This window comes from Mirounga angustirostris, unplaced genomic scaffold (assembly GCF_029215605.1).
Source record: "Mirounga angustirostris isolate CCGP_5_RB_7025 unplaced genomic scaffold, mMirAng1.0.hap1 SCAF_9, whole genome shotgun sequence".
Lineage (NCBI taxonomy): Eukaryota > Metazoa > Chordata > Mammalia > Carnivora > Phocidae > Mirounga > Mirounga angustirostris.
This window is the reverse complement of record NW_026991717.1, coordinates 36,346,119-36,365,962: the sequence shown is the minus strand read 5'-3', so window position 1 is coordinate 36,365,962 and position 19,844 is coordinate 36,346,119. Positions and strand designations below refer to the sequence as shown.

The 19,844-nt window shown below is 51.4% G+C and overlaps 1 long non-coding RNA gene across 1 annotated transcript; it reads left to right on the top strand.

Annotated features, from left to right (window-relative positions):
- Positions 1-6,590: 6,590 nt before the first annotated feature.
- Positions 6,591-17,504, top strand: LOC135365702 (uncharacterized). The gene is made up of 3 exons (XR_010413912.1): positions 6,591-6,715; positions 8,310-8,418; positions 16,304-17,504. It is a non-coding gene; the product is annotated as an uncharacterized LOC135365702 (long non-coding RNA).
- The last annotated feature ends 2,340 nt before the right edge of the window (positions 17,505-19,844 follow it).

Sequence of the window (19,844 nt, the reverse complement as noted above, 5' to 3'; positions counted from 1 at the left end):
TAACAAAATAATGTGGCAGCTTCGCCCGGCGCTGGCCAATGGGAGCGCGCGGCCCCCACGTGGGGCCACCGGGCTCGGCCTGCGACTGGGCGCCGCCGGGCGCGACGTCACAATGCCCTCTTGTGTCTAAAACTATGCATGAAAAGTAGCAATCAGGCCCTACCCGCTGGTGACTTTCGCATGGGAGTGAAAAACAGCGCTCCTCAGATCAGGAATTAACCGAAAGACATATAATAAATAGATATATATTATAGTCCTGGGCTGCTAGACTTTTTTTCCCCCCGCCTCTTTCTTTCCTCCCCCCCCCCCCATCTACTAGCAAATAATTATTTGGCGGGAGGGGGAAAGAGAGGAAACAGGAATAACAACAAAAGAAAAAAGACAAGCTGTACGGTCCTCAAAACCTGTGGCTGGTGGTAACGTATCAGTTTATTCTGCAGTGGCGGCGAACGAGTCCTCCCTCGATCTCATTAGGTCTGCAAAGCAGCCCAATTAGATACTATAAAACAAACAGAATCACTTTGTCACTTTAATGTTTTCACTTCGCAAGATTTAAGACTGATAAAATGGTGGATCCCGAAGTTGCCTCCCACCTGAAAAAATTTGCTGGAAACTGAGGGTGCCCCTCTCTTTACCCCTTCTCCCGCCCACGCCCCCACGCCCCCCCAACTGGCCCCCAGCTTTTCTTCTTTGTTCATTCGTCCTTCTTTCCAGAAAGCCAAATAAACAGCGTCTTTGATGTGCGGCGGCTGCCTGCGAGAAGTCTGAGGAACTCTTGCTTGGCCAGCGCAGATGGAAGGGCCGGCTGCCGGCGGACAACCGGCCCAGTTCGCGCTTTCCCCACTCGGGGCTCCTTCCTGCGGCTCCCCACCGCGCACCCGGGTCAAGGGAGAGGAGGAGAGGATGGGGAGGCGGCCCTGCCCCGGCCCGGGAGCTCCCCGTTCCCACCGGGTTTACCGGGCCTGCTCGAGGCAGTGTCACCGCCTCGGCGGCAGCCTGCGGACGGACGCGCGTGCCGGCCCCTGGGTGTCTCTGCCGCCAGCCTCGACGCCCCGGGAGGGGCAGACGTTCGCGCGCCCCCCTGCACCCCCACCGCCGCGCCCCCGGGACTCCCCGCGCGGTCGCACGGGCCACTCGACTCCGCGGGCCAGTTTGTTCGCAAACCGGTAGCCTCGATCTGCCGCTCGGGGTTACGTCAGGGCAGACGGGCCCGGGTGGGGGGAGGTGTGGGGGAGCGGCCATGCCCCGGACTCCCGCGGGCACCGCCGGGTGGACGGGTCCCGCGGGGTGGGGGGGCGCGGGTCCCTCCCCGGCATCTCCATGAGAACGCACGCACCCGGGGGCCGGTGGCGGGCGCGAGCGAGCGGGCCGCGCGCCCCCGGATCTATATTTTCCCCTCATTAGGATCTGGAGTTCGCTCTTGCATCTTAATGAGGAGCTGAGAGCGAGCGGGCGCTCGGAGGCCGGTGCGCAGGGAGTTACACGTGAGCGCCCGCCTCGGAGTTGAACCTCCCAGCGCCCGCTCCGGCCGCCAGTCCTGAACCGCGCTCCTCTCTTCATTTATTTATTTTCCTAAATAAAAACATAAATCGTGTGCGGCGCGCACCGAAGGGGGGGTTAGGGAGAAGCCCAGCTTGACAGATGCGAGCATCTGGCCGCAGCATTCATTAGACACAAAATGGCTCCTCTTTGGAGCTTCCTTTTCCCCTCCCCCTTCTCTGCCCTCCCCCTTACGTCACGGGTGGGCGCACCCGCTTCCTACCCGCCCCGCCCCTTTCTCGCTCCTGCCCCCCACGTGGGAGCCGTCGACCCCGCCCCCGAGCAAGGCCCGGAAGACCAATCAGAGACCGCTGAGGGGGCTCTCCGTTCCTGATTGGTGGAACTGCAGGGAGCTGTCAGTCCGCGGCCAGAGCTGTCAGTCAAAACCACGAGGGGTGGGGGAGCGCTGACAAATGCCGAGGCTTCTGAGCCTCCCGCTTGCAAATAGTGCTTGGAATGGCTGCTTAATTAGCTTTGAATGGCTTTTCCTTCCAGCTCAAACAATCTGTCACTACCATGTGGTATAAAGGAGCCATGCATAAAAAAGTAAGCAGAGGCTAAATATCAATTTGATTTTGTGTATCAAAGGAATATTTTATTTTTCTCCCTAGTAATGAAACGTATCAATTTAAATAATAGAAGGTAAAAAACACACACACAAACCAAAAAAGAAAAAAAGAAAGAAAGAAAGAAAAAGGAAAAAGAAAGAAAAAAACCCCTAAACTCCACGGTTCTCTGACTCCTGCGCACGCCTGAAACAGGTAATTTCTACGGCCCACGTTTAGGAGGAAATCTGAAGATTTCTCCCTCCCCTCTCCTCCCCTCCCCAAACTTGCGTCGTGTTTTGTTGTTGCCGTCCAGAAGTCTAGAAGGAGAGATGGGGGAGGGGTGGCCTGTAAAAGGGAAGGTGGGGGCAGGGAGGGGGCAAACTTTAAAGGGAGCCCTTTGAAGCTGCTAATCAAAGTGGAGGGGGTTTTAAGACCCCATAAACTGGGGATCCCACAGCAGGTCTCGATTTGGGAGCCAGGAGGAGCGGGGGGGGGGGGGGGAGTAGCGGGTGTGCGTCTCGCCTGGATTTATTAAACACAATGCCTTCAAGATGCGCCTCGTCCGGCCTCCCTTTCTCGATCTCATTCCGAACTGGCTCCGACGGCGTCCGCCCGTAGTCGGCCGACTAGTCCTGGCCCCCGGGTCAGGTCTACTCGGATTGCGGACAGAAGAGCCCAGCAGCTCTGTCGCCGGTTCAGGCACGGCTCTTGCCCCCCGCGATCCTGGGGACCGCACGAGCCTGGACACTCCCACAGGGCGGACTCCGGTCCAGTTCACCTGTGAGCCCGGGCGCCTGCGCGGGGCGCGGCACCTTGGAGGAGTGCGCGGCTGCATAGATGGACTTGGGTTTGCCGAGCGCCGCCTCCTCTGCTGGGCGCCGCTGGAGGGCCCGCCACGCAGTCAAGAACTATTAGCGCACCAGAGCGCTTACTATGCACGAGGCAGGACGCTGTTACCCAAGCGAGCACTCTCTTCGTCCTCACCTCACGCCCTAGGGAAGCGGCCTGCATGGTAACCCCGTTTTATAGAGTAAAAAAGAGAGGCTGAGAAACCTCCGAATTTGCCCCAAGCTGGGCAGAAGTCTCAAGATTCGAATCCAGGGCAGCCAGCTCAGGAACCAACCTCAGCGCCTCCTTTGCTTGCGGGAGGAGGATCCGTGCAAGCATTTGCTAAAGGAAAGGCCTTGATTCATTCCTATTCATTCACTCTTTCATTCATTAGCAGCCCTTTCTGAGGGTCAGGCTGTAGGGTCACAGGGCCCGCTCGCCCGCCTCCGGAATCCTACTCGCTGCGCACCCCAGCATCACTCCCAGCTCTCCGGAGCCCAGAACAGGAAGTGGGGCGGGAGGTAAGTAACGAGGCCAGCACCCCCTTAGGCTTGCCACCGCTCTACCCCTACCCGCGCGACACCCCACAAGTTAGAAAAAAAAAACAAGGAGAAATATACATTTCTTTTATGCTCAAGAAAGGGAAAAGAAAACAAAAAAACATGTATACAACACCATGTCCAAAGCGCTTGACAATTATTTTTAAAGAAGGAGGGGAGTGGAGAGAAAGAGTTCAAACGTCTCTGTCTCCAGTTCTAATTGGAAACGTTTCAACTGTTTATGTTACAAGAAGTGTCAGGGTCATTTGCTACCGGAGAGCTGACTTTTCATTGGCTGCTTAATTGAGTACCTCGGAGTCCACCCCACGTGGGAGAGGAATTCCTGGCACACTAAAAAAAAAAAAAAAAAAAAAAAAAAAAGTCACCCGGGTGAGACAGAAAGTCCGGCGTGGATTTGCCGAACCGAGTCTCCCCAGCCCCTCATTTGGGGTGCAGGGTGGTTGGTGGGCAGCTGTTTACCAGTTCCAAGAGCTTCTGCTCTGGTTCTTTCAAAAAATTGTCAAACGCTTCAGAGAGGGTTTTAATATATGTTTTCTCCCTTTCTCAGAAATTAAAGGGTCTGGCTCAGGTCAGCCACCAGGCTGTGGCCTCCTATTTGAGGACCTGATCCCAGTGCCTTGGGTGGAGTTTTGAACCTCTCCCTGTCATCCCTTCTACTGCCTCCACTGACTTTGATTTTTTTTTTTTTTTTTTTTTAAGACCTCTCCTTTGGACTGCCCAGAGGGAAGAGAAATCTCTTTCACCCATCTCCCTTTGGTTGATTCTGTAAGGCTCCTCTGATTATTGGCCTTTTGCTAAGGCAATCCTGCCCATCCCCCCCTTAGGTCCTTCCCCCTGAGAGCCCCCCCACTATTCATCCCAGGCCTTCTCCCGCAAGCAAGCACCTGGCCATAGAGCAAGAGAAAAGAGAATTTTTATTTATTTAACAAACTCTTACATAGTGCTTACTCCGTGCCAGACACTGTTCTAAGCACTTGACAAATATTAACACACTCAGTCCTTTCCTAGTGAATGAAGTGGGTGCTATCAGGGTTACTCCTATCTTACAGGGGGGCAATTGACACACTGTGGTACAGTGACTTGCCCAAGGTCACTTCAGAGGCTGCCAGACTTGAACCTAGGCAATTCAGTTCCAGAGTCTTCACCACCACCTGCCACTCGCTCTAGGAGCTTAGCTTTCCTGGGAATGCAGATCAGGCTTCAGGACACACCACAGGAAACTAGAGGGCCCCAGGAAGTCCCAGAGGGAGCCCTCTAGAGCACATCTGGGAGCCACTTCATTTCAGGGAAGGGGACTGAGCTCTGAGAGGTCGGGAGATTTCCCAGGGTCTCCCAACCCCTCTTCCAATTCTCTGGCAGGTCCAAGTTATGTGACTGTGGGGACTTATTTAATCTTGCTAAGCCTCCATTTCCTCATCTGTAAAGTGGAGAGTACAATCCTGTCTACCGCAGAGGATTGTTTTGAGGATCGATGGAGATAATGCACGCGATGTACTTAGTACAGAACCTGGCACATGAGGTGATCAATAACAGTTAGCTATGGTGGCCACGATGATGATGTAGGACCATGGAGGGATTCGAGTCCTTGTGCATTTTCTGGGTGCCTACAGAGACAGTAGGGTCTAGTGTCAGGGCTCTTGGGGGGAGTAAACCAAGCAGTAACCACGCCCAAGTGAGAACACCCAGTTCCCTTCCCCTGAGCTCCCCCAATGCCCTCCTGACATCATTGGGTGGTCCCCTCCTTCTCTGGAACTCCCACTCTTTATCTTGGCCCTCAGTTGACTTTGGAGATCCCTACTGTCCAAGGCTCCCTGAGGGGTGTGTCTGTGGGGGGGAGGACAGGGGAGTGATTCAAAGCCACTCCTTGGGGGGGATGTGTGTGGGGTGGTGGAAATGCAGGCAGAGAAATCTGACTACAACAGCAGTGGAGTTCTTAGCATTTCTGAGAAGACAAGCCACAGCAATGAAGTATCTGCGTATAACTGTGCAGTCTGGTTCTGTGGGAGAACAGGAGTTGTGGGGGGGGGGGGGGTTCTCAGAGGACTTCTGGGAAGGGTGGAGCTTGAACTCAGTCCAGAAGGATGGACAGAAGTTCCAATGGGTAGAAGGGAACAGGATGAGCAAAGAGTTCTAAAAGAAACCTTCCCCTCCCCCTCAGCCTGCACCAGGGTGCTTTCTGCTTCCATGGATCCTTTCTGTGTTTTGCTATCTGACAAGGTGTCTTTGCTCCCTAAGGAAGGGAGCTAAGAGCCTGCTTCCCAAACACCTCTGCCCTCGTCCCTGCTTCCAATGGCATCTGTCTCTGAAGGCTCTAGCCTGTGTATCAGGAGGCCTTGAGGATCTGCATGATCCTGGGCAAGACCCTAAAACTCTCAGGGTCTCAGTTTCCACATCTGTAAAATGGGAATGGAATAGTGGCATCTGATTGCTTACCTGGCAAAAATTGACAGAAAGCCTACTCTATGCAAGACCCCTTCGGAGGTACCATAATCTAAGGGGAGCCCTTACCTCTGGGACGTACTCAAGGTCAGACAGCTCCTACTTACTTCAAGACTGTGTATAGGGCCTAAGAGCTAAATAGAGTCTACGTAGGGAAGCAGTATTGGGTACAAGGACGGAGTTGACAATCAGGGAAGCTACCTGTAGAGTATGGCCCCTAGTGTGGCTAAGTGGAGAAGGGAGAGAGTTCCAGATAGGGGCAAAGGTGCTTAGCCAGGACACTCTTGAGAATGCGGGGGATGGTTTGGTTGGCTTGGTGGCCCAACTGGCAGAGGAGACCGCCACCTCTCTCCAGAAAGTTGAGGAAGCCAGGCAGTTATTTATGATGAGCCCTCCATCTCAACCCGGGACTTTGTCGGGGCAGGTGTGCAGAGTAGGCAGGGAATGTGCTTATTCACCTGTCGCTAAAAGAGGCATCCTCCAAGCCTCCATCCAAAGCCAGGCTGGACTGCATCACACGGCTCCCAGGGTGCACTTTGCTGACCTCTATTGACTAACGGCATGGGGTTTCCAACCTCGTGCTGGAACCAGGTAAATATTTATCAAAGTGATTGGGCGTCCTAATTAAGAGATTTGTGCTGTTTCTTTCTTTCCTTTTTAAGGATTCAAAGCTGAGGCTTAGGAGATTAAGAAATATTTTGCTGGTATTAATGGCTCCAACTTCAGAGGGGTGAGGCCCACGCTGCAAGAATGACCCAGGCCGGTGGAGGGGAGTGCTCGGGGTCAGCCAGGATGATTAAGGTAGGACTCTCACCAAGCACACCTGGTCTTTGCTGGTGGGGGTGGGGGTGGGGGGAGGTGGGGGGAGTGGAGAGGAGAGAGGCATTTTGCCTGGCAGCTTTGATTTTCACTTCCAAATCTGCTCTCAGCTTTATGTCCTTTCAGTGGATGAATTTATAAATGTGTGTTGGTCACATACATGCGGTAATTGTGAAGAATTTGTTTATCTGTTGTGTTCACTTATACCAGTGGTTCTCAACTGGGAGCATTTTTGCCCCCAAGGGGACATTGGACACTATCTGGAGACATTTTTGGCTGTCACAACTCAGGGTAAGGGTGCTCCTGACATCTAGTGGGTGTAGGCCAGGGGCACCCCTAAACATCCTACAGTGCACACAACAGCTTGACAGCAAAGAATTATCTGGTCCCAGATGTCCCTGGTACTGAGGTTGAGGATCGCAGACAACACTGTCTACATCCTGTAATCTGAACAAGTACGGTGGGTCCCTATGTCCCCATTTGCAGATGAACAAACTAAGATACAAGAAGGAACATCTCGAGTGTGCAGGAAGGGAGGGAGAGGCTGTGGAGCTTGGCCCCTCCCTTTCCAACCCTTTTATCAGGGTCTTCTCTGTTCTCAGTGCTCTCTCTACGTTAAAGTCATTAAAACCAAGCAGCTCTGGGATCCTATGGTGTCGGGTTTAAGCCATTTTAAAGGTAGCCCTACGCATTTGTAATTATGTAGTCGCTCAAATAGAGTTTCTCTATGAGGGGCTGGCTCTAGACAAGGTCCTGGGATCCCCTGGTAGCTTCTACAAGCTGGGACAACAAGCCTGGGCCCGCTGAGTGTTTGTGTTATACTGGAAAACAGACCCTGGGACGCCTGGGTGGCTCAGTCGGTTAAGCGTCTGCCTTCAGCTCAGGTCATGATCCCGGGGTCCTGGGATCCATCGAGCCCTGCATCGGAGGACTCCCTGCTCAGCGGGGAGCCTGCTTCTCACTCTACCTGTTACTCCCCCCCGCTTGTGCTCTCTCTCTCTGACAAATAAATAAATAAAATCTTTACAGAAAAGAAAAGAAAAGAAAGAAAACAGTCCCAGCTCTGTAAGACATCAAGGCGGAAGGAGAAGCTGCATTAGGTTATGGGGGGGAGCGGTGGCTCAGAAATGGCTTATGTTTTGGCTTCTTTGGGAGTGCCCTTTCTGGAAGGGGGTTTCTGCCGGAGGGAGACTGAGGCAAACAGAGAAGTGTGGGCTGGGGCAGGGAAGAGAGGACCGGGGGAAGGGGGAATTGGAAACTCTGGAGGTCCAGGCTGCAGGTAGACCCTGGAATTCTGGGAACATAAAAAGATGGGGTGGGGGGTGGGTAGGGTAAGAGGGAGGGGGCTTCCATAGTAAGAAGGGATGAAATCAAGAAGATAGACCATTTCAGATGTTGAGGTTGGAGTAGAATTACAAGAAAGACTCGTTTTGAAAGCCTGGAAGTCCAACTTATTCTGTCACTACTAACCCCTACTGCAAAAAATTCAAAGAACGAAGTAAGTTATAAACAAAACCAACACACCCTTACTTCTGTGTTTTCAGCTTAAAGTATTTTCCTATCTGTGGACTTACAGGCAAGAGACAGCAGAGAGAGCAGGGAAACTATCCCCATTCGATAGATGAAGGAACTGAGGACCAGAGAGTGAAGTGGTTTTGCCCACCACCACTGGCAAGCTGATAATGGTGAGTCTGGGACAGAATTCAGCTTTTTGGCATTGGAATTCGCTGTTTCCATAGGGCCACAGGGATCCCTTCTGCTACTTTACTCAGACCGGCTCCAATTTTTTTATCTGTTTTATGGGTTAAGTTCTACAGAATATTTTGTTTGGGGGAACAAAAGGGGGAGTTTCTTGGGCCAAAAAAGAAGCCTCAGAATTACTGAACTACGTAACATCCATCCATCCATTCCCAGCTATGATTACAAAATTTTCTTCTGCTCAAAGGGGAGGCCTGGAGGGGCCTGATGATGCCGGAGAGCAGAAGGCCTTGTGCCATCTTCACACTCAGGGAGCCCTGCAGCTCTGAGCCAGCATCCCATTGGCTCTTGTGAGATGTTGCTTGGGGTGGGGGTGGGGGGGGGTGAAGGGAAGCGAGAGGCCCAGGGCCACATGCACTTCCCAGAACAGGTTGGCGGAGGAGGAAGACTTAAACTCAGGTCTTGCTGACCTGAGTGAGAGATGGCCCAGCAGCCCAGGAAAGAGCTGCAAATTATTCTGGGCCACCTCCCTCCCACTCCTTTTACAGAGGAGGGGAAAAGAAAAAAAAGGAGATCCAGAAAAATGCAGTGACCTGCTCAAGTCACACAGCTCATGCGTGGTAGAAGTGGGATTCCACACCAGCCCTGTCCAGCTGCAGAGTCGGCGCTCACAGCCATGCCACCACCCTACCCAACACCAGCCTGCCTCATCAGCCCACCATGTCTTCATGCCTGGGAGGTCGCAGGATATAATAAATCTCTGCTCTCTGCTAAGCGGGAGCCTGGCGCTTCCTGATACATCATCTAATTTATTACCTTGCCCCCCTTCTCCCCCCCCACCCCCGGTCCTCATCATCCATTCCAACCTCCTTACTGGGCATCTGCCTTCAGTGCAGAGGCCGACAGCTCAACATCACCCTTTTAGACTCCTTTGCTGCTAGGACCCTGAACAAAAATACGGTTCCACAATTAGATGCTTCCAAGCAAGGCTGGCGAGCAGACGTATGGCAGAGACCGTCTCTGGCTACCCCAGTTATTTCTCACTGGTGACATGTCTACAGAGATGGTGAGTTTCTCTGCACCCAAGTTCCAATGTCTAGTCACTAGCTCCATAAATGTCAAGGGTAAACTGTAGTGGTCGGAGCAGGGAGGGCAGGTGGTGCAGCTTTCTAAGCTCTGAATCTTGATGACAGCAGGTATTCTTGATATTAGTCATTTCCCCGTCTTCCTAACTGTGCCAGAGAGACAGCCCTCTCCCCAAGACTCCTAGAAGAAAACGGAAGGAAAAAGCTTTATGGCATTGGATCTGGCAATGATTTATTGGATATGATACCAAAAGTACAGGCAATAAAAACAAAAATAGACAAATGGGATCATATCAAACTTAAAAACTCCTGCGCTTCAAAGGAAACAATCAACAGAGTGAAAAAGGCAACCTATGGAATGGTAGAAAACATTTGCAAATCCTAAGTCTGGGGGCGCCTGGGTGGCGCAGTCGGTTAAACGTCCAACTCTTGGTTTTGGCTCAGGGCATGATCTCAGGCTCCTGGGATCAAGCCCCATGTCGGGTTCGGCGCTCAGCACAGAGTCTGCTAGTCCCTCTCCCTCTGTTCCTCCCCCTGCTCTCTCTCTCTCTCATAAATAAATAAAATCTTTAAAAAAAAACACACACATTTGATAAATGGATAATATCCAGCCTATATAAAGAACTCCTGCAACTCAACAACAAAAAAAACAAATAACTGGATTAAAAAGTGGGCAAAGGACTTGAATAGATAACTTCTCGAAAGAAGATATACAAATGACTATAAAAAGATGCTCAATATCATTAATCATTAAAGAAATGGAAATCAAAACCACAATAAGATATCACCTCAACCCCATTAGGATGGCCATTATAAAAAAAAAAAAAAAAAGGAAGGAAGGAAGCTTTGGTGATGATGTGGAAAAAGTTGAACCCTTGTGCACTGTTGGTGAGAGTGCAAAATGGTGAAGCCACTCTGGAAAATGGTATGGAGGTTGCTCGAAAAATTAAAAATAGAAATTAAAAATAGAATACCATATGATCCAGCAATCCCATTTCTGGATATATACCAATAAACATTGAAAGCGGGATCTCAAAGAGATATTTGCACACCCATGTTCACGGCAGCATTATTCACAATAGCCAAGAGGTAGGGGCAACCCAAATATCTATTTGTGGATAAATGGATAAAGAAAATGTGGTCTTGGGACACCTGGGTGGCTCAGTCGGTTAGGCATCCAAATCTTGGTTTCGGTTCAGGTCATGATCTCAGGATTGTGGGATCGAGCCCCAGGTCGGGCTCCATGCTGGGCATGGAGTCTGCTTGAGTTTCTCTCTCCCTCTCCCTCTGCTCCTCCCCACCACACACACATATGCGCCCTCTCTCTAAAATAAATAAATAAATCTTAAAAAAACAAAAAGAAAAGGAGGACTATACATACAATGGAATATTACTCAGGTTTAAGAAAGAAGGAAATCGGGGCGCCTGGGTGGCTCATTCACTTCGCATAATGTCCTCCAGTTTCCTCCATATCGTAGAGTGTGTGCCAGGATTTCCTTCTTTCTTTTTTTTAAGATTTTATTTATTTATTTGTGAGAGAGAATGAGAGACAGAGAGCACGAGAGGGAGGAGGGTCAGAGGGAGAAGCAGGCTCCTAGCTGAGCAGGGAGCCCGACGTGGGACTCGATCCCGGGACTCCAGGATCATGACCTGAGCCGAAGGCAGTCGCTTAACTGACTGAGCCACCCAGGCGCCCTCATTATATGATTTTTACCACAATTAAAAAAAAAACAGAGGCAGCCCTTCTGGCAAGTGAATTCTGGGGACTTGTAGGCATGGCTCCTACGGGTCAGCCCCCAACCCTCTCCCCTGGCCCTTCCAACCCTGTCTCTCATGCTAATTCCTTCCAATGAATATTGTCTGTGTCACAGAGCTTGAGGGGCTCCTGCTTCTTCCTGCAAACTTCCCCAGCTGTGCCAATCTCAGGCTGGCTTGGGCTTTTGGGATTGTTTTGCCTTTCCTTGCTGTTGACCTGTCGCATGAGAATGGGGACTGAAAATCCAATGACTCATGGCCATCCAGCCTGACCACAAACAGGTGAATCTGTGCAACCTACTCTCTAGAGCATACTCTACTATTCAGAACTCAAGTGCTGTTGGTGGTAGACAGAGCTGGGTTAGCGTCCTGATTCTCCTGGGGTTTTTTGGTGTTTTTTTGTTTTTGGTTTTTTGGTTTTTTTGCTGTGGGACCTTGGGCCAGACACTTGTCTTTGCTAAGCTTCCGTTTCCTCATCTGTAAAATGGGGCTATGAGTCGTGCCTCCCTGCACGGAGGTTGTGGAAATCAAGCAGGATCACACGGGTTGGTAGCATGCTTTCCCGGACTGCTAGTGATTCTCAATGAATGAGGGTACGTGCACCGCTCTGTCTCCCATGTGTTCAGATCCCCCAACTTCTTTATCGACATCTAAGCTTAGATGCTTTTCTTCCTAGGGCCAGATTCTCCGCTCCTGGAACTGAAATATGTCTCACATTAGTGGGAGGCAGGGAAAGAAGGGCGGCTGGAGCCCCAGGGGCCTGAATGCTGGAGGTCAGCGGTCTGATTACAGCCCTTGGAATCCTTGGAAAGGGAGATTGGAGGCGAATGCCATGGGTTGACATCTGCAGAATTCAGGGCAGGAGCAGATTTGGCCATCAGACACACAAGGGGGACTGCGAACGTGCCCCCCACTCCCGCCCTGATGCTAAATCAACAGACCTGATTTGGGAAGATGCTCCCTAAAAGGAGCGGAGGGAGATGGACGGAGCAGAGAATTTGGACAGGAATGGTTGGTTAATGGGCTTGAAGGCCAGGCTCAGGGACCCGGCCTCCATTCAGAGGATGCCGAAGTCACTGACTACTAGGTGTCAGGCTCAGGCTAAGCTGTTTACACCGTTGTCTCATGCAACTGGGTAACGAAAAGGTCATGGTTGCTGTGGTGGGTTGTTGCCCGGATGCCCCCTCGGGACTAGAGCTCAGGGGCCCCCACCGCAGGGCGTATCGAATGTCCTGCACTGAGCTGAGTCCCCCTCTGGAACTGCCCTCAGCAGAGCAGAGCCACCTGGCCCGCAAAGAGTCACACCCCCTCCAGGAAAGTCGGAATCCAGTGATAGGTGGGAAGTGGGAGTATAAAGGCCCAGAGCCCTACCTGGCCTCAGTTTGGGGCCGCTCTGAAAGGCCAGGCCAGCTCCAGAGTGCCCTCCACTCCCCCCACCCCCCCACCCCCCCCACCCCCCCACCCCGGGTCAGCTGAGACCTTTGTGAGACCCTGGCCCTGAAACATTCTCCCCTTTAGAGTTGTCAGATTTAGCAAGTAAACATGTAGAATACCCATTTAAATTTGAATTTTGGTTAAACAATAAATAATTTTTTTAGTAGAAGTATGTCCCAAATATTATATGGGACATAATTTTACTAAAGAAAAAAAAAAATCCTTCAATGTTTATCTAAAATTCAAGTTTAACTGGGTGTCCTATATCTTATCTTGTAACCAGGCTCCATCTCAGAGTCTCTTCTTCGGGGAGTCTGACCCCATGAAGGGAGTACTGCCATTGTCCTGTTTTAGAAGTAAAACTGAGCCTCCAAGAAGTCACAGTCACGTCAGTGGCCCTGGTTATTAAGGGAGGATTGAACAACAGCAGCAGTGGGTTTAGGTGCGGGATGAGCTGGAGGGGGAAGGCGTGCAGAACCTCCCCAACCTTTTGCAAAGCACCTCCTCTATCTGGGCCTGCAGCTCCGGCGGCGGAGAGGGCTCCTTCCCGGGTTTTCCAGCTAGCCTTCGCCGGGCAGGGCTGAGCCACCCCGGAAAGAACATTTTCATCAGCCGCCTTGTCTCGGCCTCTCTTGGCCTTTGCTTTCATTGTCAGGGTCTGTGTCAATAGCTGGAAATCCAGGCAGCAGTACAAGCAGGCATTTCGCTCCTTCCCCAGCAGAAATCTCACAAAGGGCAGGGCTCCCCTCTTTACAAGGAAAACAAACAGGTCTCTGGGCTACCAGGGGGTGGGGGTGGGGGTGGGCTGGGAGGAGCGGGGCTGGGGGGAGGGGCACGGGCAGCCAGCTGGCTCAGCCTGGCCCAGGCTCCCCGCCGCACCCCCTGCACACACACATCCCACTACATCTGCCTTTCCCCGCCAGATCCGGACTGGACTGGGGGGGGGGGGGGGGCGCGTCTTCCCCTCTCTTCTGGAGAGTGCAGCTGGCTCAAGCCTCAAGCCACTGGGTATTGCTCAGCTGGGCCAGGGCAATTCCACTCCAGTCCTCTCTGGGAGCCAGGGTGACCTCGAAGACAAATCAGGTTCTGCCACTGCCCTGCTCAATACCCTGCCTTAGCTCTGCGCAGCCCGAGGCAGGTACTTCCGCACCCCTGGCCTTTGCCCACGCGGTCCCATTACCTGGCATGCCCTTTCTTCTCTGTTTGAGCTAATGGAATCCCACCCACTTTCCAAGGCCCTTTCTTCTGGGAAGCCCTCACTGTCCCCCAGCTAGGTCAGAATGACTCAGCAGCCCCCCCGCCCCCACCCCTGCTACCGTGACATCCTTATTGTGTCTGATGCCCTCACCCCAGAGTGTCCTGCCCTATGATTAGCTGGGCATGTGTGGGTCTATCCCTCTCAGCCCTGACCTTTGTGCAGGGTTTATCAAGGCCTTTTTGCGTTCGTGCTCCCTTACAGCTCTCTTGGGTACCTTCCACTGACCCCATTTTAGAGTTGATGCGTGGAGGCCTGGAATGTTTCCTGGGGTGCCAGTGGTCAGGTAGCTAAGAAGTGCAGAACAGGATTCGGCTACCCTGATCTTCCTAGTCAAACCCCAGGGCTGTTCACGCCAGGGCTTTTCCCACCAGAGGCTGGCTTCATAATCCTATATGCAAACAACATCTAGCTCAGTGGATGGGCACACAGTAGGAGCTCATTAAATGCTGGACTAATTGCAGCAGAGATTTTGCACAAATGTGGAGATGTCTAATGGCTTTCAGTAAGGCCGAGAGGACCCTGTTTCTGTGGCTCTCTGTCCCCACCCCCATGCCTGCGTCGGCTCCTGGTAGAGTATGGGGATGAGAGGGTAAGAGTTCCAGTTCTGCCCACTTCCTCTTTAACTGGAATGCTGGACCAGGTGACTGGGAGGTCAGCTTCTGGGGCAGGCAGTGAGAAGCGCCATCATTGTGCCATTCGTGGTAATGGGAGAAGAACTTGGATTGGGGCCCAAGCAGGCCGGGGAAAGGGAGGTGTAGGGGATACTTTCCGCTTCTGGGGTGACCCCAGTATCACCATCCTACCTGGGGAAGGAGCAGACCTGGAATCTCCCACTGCTCGTGGGCCACCCTCAGGGCTGTCCCTGAGCTTGGGGCTGGGGAAGGGCTTTCACCCCGGATCTTTCGCGTGAACCACAGTTTGCTCAGAGATTCATGATGGCTCCCCCTTGCAAATAGATCCCAAATCCCACCTCTTGTCACCCCCTCCGCTGTCATCAGCAGGTCCCAGCCTCTATTCATGTCTCTGCTGGTTGCCTGTAGCAGCCCCAGCAGTGGGCCTCTGTCTTTCCCCTTTCCATAATGAACTCTTCGTGTCACTCTGCTGCTCATTTCTTCCTGTGAAAGGCCCGAGTCCTTACAGGCCACCCCCCCCAGCCCCCCAGACCCTCCATGAGCAGTCCTCTTGCCTCTCTGCCCCGCTCACTCTACTCACCCACTCTTCTACCAGACACACTCCCTCCTGCTGTTCCCAGAAATCCACTGGGCTACCCCTCTCTCCTCTGTCAAATTGTTGCTAAGAACCCCACCTTCTCAATTGGGCCCACCCTGCCTATCCTATCTAAGAGCATAGTCCGCCCCGCTCTGTGCCCTACGGCTCCCAACCCCCTGCCCTGCTCTGCTTTTTCTATGTGGCTCGGTCACCTTCTAACAAATCGTAAAGCTCACTTGTGCTGATTGCTTACTGTCTGCCTCCTGTTCTAGAAGGTCAGCTCCATGAGGCCAGGGACTCTGGTTCCCATGCTTACCACCATAGCCCTGAAACAGTGCCTTGCGTCTGCCTGTGGAATGCACTCAGTATATATTTGTGGATTGGACTGAATCTAGAAATGTGGATAACAATGCTTCTATCACTGGGCTATGTCAGATCTAAATCAATCTGGTGAGAACACTAACCTATTGCCTGGCAGGTGGTAAGTGTTCAGTGAAGCTCTTGTGTTTAATATGTTAAAATGGTTTAGAATGATAAAAGGTACAAAGAGACATACCCAGTGAAAGAGAGGAAGGTGCTCCTACCCTTCTCCTATCTGTTGCTGGGGCCTGAGGATCCTTTCTGTGGATGGGTGACAGAGACGTGGCCTTCAGAGACGTGGCCTTCACCCCCACAGCTGCCTTCTCAGCTCCAGTCCCGCCCAGGGGTTGGGGGTGGGTGGCTTATATGATGGGGAATTCTAGAACAGCCCAGCTTGAAGCAACCCAGAGATCAGGTAGTTCCTGCCCTGGGTCTGTTTCATAAGGGAACACCAAGCCCCGTGTGGGAAAGAGGTGAGGCCGAGGTCAGAGAGGACACGCCCGATGCCCAGTGGGTGTCCCTCTCACCATACCTCTGGCAGTTGCCGACAGGGGTCCCAAAGCTGGAGTCAGCGTCTGGCAAAGGACTTTTAAAAAGACTGACTCGTGAAATGTTTTAGCATGGAAAGCCTTAAGCAGGCCTTTCCAATCTCCATTTGGTTGTGTTTATAATAATTTATCTTGGTTACAAAGAATAAAATGATACGGGACTTAAAGTGTCCAGGAAAATCTGAGATACATGGTTGTCTACTTGTGTTTTTTGTTTCAACAGATATTTATTGAGGACCTATTACGTGAGACAGAGAAATACCAGGTATGTTCTTTGCTTCCCCTAAGTTCTTCAGTCGGGGAGTGCAAGAGGGTCAGGGACCTCATGCAAAAGAGCACCGTGAGGATCTAGCAGTCATTCTCCTTGACAAAGATCCAAATGAGCTGAAAACCTACATCCGCACAAAAACCTGCGCCCGGATGTTTATCGCAGCATTTTTCATAATTGCCAAAACTTGGAACTACGATGTCCTTCAGTGGGTGAGTGGATAAACAAACTGTGATATAGCCATACAATGGAATAGTATTTAGGGATAAAAAGACATGAGCTATGAAGCCATGAAAAGACATGGAGGAAGCTTAAATGCCTATTACCTAGTGAAAGAAGGCTAAAAAGGCTACATACATGACCTGAGACCATTGCTGAGCACCCAGAACACAGCAAGTGTTCCAAAGGTGGGAATGGCTGTCACTAGCAGTGTTATCCTCCTTAAAGGACGAGAATTAAGAATCGTGGTCTCCTGTTTTGATCTTCATTATCAATACGCCGGATATACAGTAAGTCATTGCTCTAACAATGAAAAAATTAACTCCCCAAGAGAATGAGAAGACAAGCCAGCGATTGGAAAAAAATATTTGCCAAAGACCTGTCTGATAAAGGATTGCGATCCAAAATATACAAAGAATATACAACAATAAGAAAACAAACAACCCCATTAAAATGGGCAAAAGATTTGAACAGACATCTCACCACTTACAGATGGCAAGTAAGCATATAAAGAGTTGTTCTACATCCTGTGTCATCAAGGCGATGCAAATTAAAACGACGACGAGATACCACCACACACCTAGAGTGGCCAAAATCCAGAACACTGACGATACCAGATGCTGGCAAGGATGTGGGGCCAGGGGAACCTTCATTCGTTGCCGGCAGGGAATGCAAAATGATACAGTCACTTTGGAAAACAGTTTAGTTTGGAAAACTAAACATACTCTCACCATATAATTTAGCAATTGTACTCCTTGGTATTTACCCAAAGTAGCTGGAAACTTATGTCCACACAAAACCTGCACACGGATGTTTATAGCAGCTTTATTCATAATTGCCAAAACTTGGCAAGATATCCTTTAGTAGGTAAATGGATAAAGAAGCGGTGGTGCATCTAGACAATGGAATATTTTTCAGTGCTAAAAAGAAATGAGCTATCAAGACAGGAAAAGACATGGAAAAACCTTAAATGCATATTAGTAAGTGAAGAAGCCAATCTGAAAAGGCTACATACTGTATGATTCTAACTATAAGACATTCTGGAAAAGGCAGAACTATGGAGACAGTAACAAGATCAGTGCTTGCCAGGGGGAGGAAGGGATGAATAGGCAGAGCACAGAGGAATTTTAGGCTAGGTTCAGACTGAGAAGATTAGGGTAGCCTAGATGCAGGGTGTCAGGTCCGGAATGAGGGGTGGGGCGGGAAGTGAGGTCCCCCCGTCCTCTCCCCTGCTCAAGGCCCCTCTGCTCATTTCTGCCCTTTCCAAGCCTCCTCTTCCTCCTTCCCATGAGTGGCTGATCCTCCAGGGTGCTGGGGCTGGAGTGGCTCTCTACCTGCCTGTCATCCCCTGGTCCTCCTCTGTCTTGCTCTTAAATGGGATGGAGAGAGGTCCCATAGTTCAAGAGCCCTTGGGACCAAGACTTTGGAGGGGCACAGGTCGCGTCTGTACCTTACCTTTCAACTACCCCCACTTCCCGACACACACGCACATGCACACGCACACACACACACACACACACACACTCCTAGCTTGGCTGCCCGGCTAGTGAACCAACAGCTTGTATGTGATCTCAGGCTTACCATTGAAAGGGAGACAGGTGCTTCCAGGGGCATCCCATCCATGGTCACAGAGCACCTTCTCCCCCTTTTCTTTTCTTTTTTAAAAGATTTTATTTACTTTGAGAGAGAGAGAGGGAGAGAGAATCCCAAGCCAACTCCAAGCTGAGTGTGGGGCCTGACATGGGGCTCGATCCCACACCCCTGAGATCGGGACCCGCGCTGAAATCAAGAGTCAGGTGCTTTACCGACTAAGCCCCTTCAGTACCCTACACCTATTCCCCTTTGACCAGTTAAAAAGCCCAAAACTATTTCTTTGAAGATCTGATTAATTAATTCTTTCCTCGTTACTTAACACCAGGAACTCTGGGCCTAGCATGTAACCTGACAGAGCTTTGAGGGGGGCAGGAAGGTGGAACAGAGACATGTGGTCACAGTCTACACAGACCACTTGCTAGCTAAAGCCCACACCCCCTCCAAGGCCAGCAACCTGCTCGGGTGCCCCTGGCTGGCTCCTGTTCCTTCGACCAGCCAAGTGGCTGCCCACCTGCCTCAAGCCTCACACACCAGTGATGGGCTAGAGCCAGCTCCCTGTCTCTCGATTGCCCATGTTCAGTGACATCGTGCATGGCAAGAGTATTTACACCACGGAGATGGGCAAACACTGGCAAATGGCTGCTCCCTCCCCCCACCATCGCCAGTTATTACAAATTCAGTGGCACACCAGCACGCATACTGTTCCTTTCACCAGGAACACCCTTCCCTCCCTTTTGATACCTCAGATCTCAGTGCAAATGGGGCTTCCTCAGCGAGGCCTTCTCTGCTTCCCTGGGGCCTGGCCACACCTGCTGTTACAGGCTTATTTCTCTTGTTTCTCCTCAGACCTGAGAAGAGTGTGGGGCACCTAGTAGGGTGTCCTTAAGGATGTGGGGAGGTGCATGGGGCCAGCTCCCTCGTGACAGCTGTGAGAAGCAAAAGCGTGATGTCATCCTTCTTGGGGGACTTGTGTAGTGCTCTTTTCATCTGCTCTGGTTAGGAATGATGTCTTCTTGCATCCCTCCTCACAGGAACAGATGATTTTCATTTTTCTGCCTTGATAGCCTCAAATTGCCACCTGTCTCTGGGACAGAGAGGACTCAGGCATGCATCCTTTCTTCTTACCAATGGGTTTCTCCCCGAGCCCCCCAAGCCCAGCTTTCTGTTTTTAGCAAAGCCCTTGAAAGTTACAACTCACGTCCTTACCTCTGCAAGGCTCCAAGCCCTCTCTGCTTTCATCCTTCCTGTCCTCCCTCGGGGCCTCCACACTGCCCTCAGATTCCCTCTGCCCTTCTGCTTACAAATCTTGCTTCCTGGCTTGGACCCGCAGTTAATCATTCACACCTTAGCGAGAATTGGCGGTGAGGCAGTCAGGAGCGCTGGCTTCCTTTCCCCTTTCGTCTCCCGGGGCTCAGTCCAGACCTCCTCAGAGAAGTCTTCTCTGAATAACCTCCTCTTTAGTTTTGATCATAGGATTTTATTTTCTTTAGAGCCCTGCTCACAAGCTGTGACACTCATTCATTTCCGCCGCACCTTTTTCTGGCTCGTCGTCTGTCTACCAGAATATTAGCTCTAGGAGGACAAGGGATGTGTCTGTCTTCTTCACTCTCCCATCCCTGGGGCCTGGCCCATTGGTGCTCAGTGCAAATTTCTCAACTGCACAAATGATTTCTAACCCAAGCTC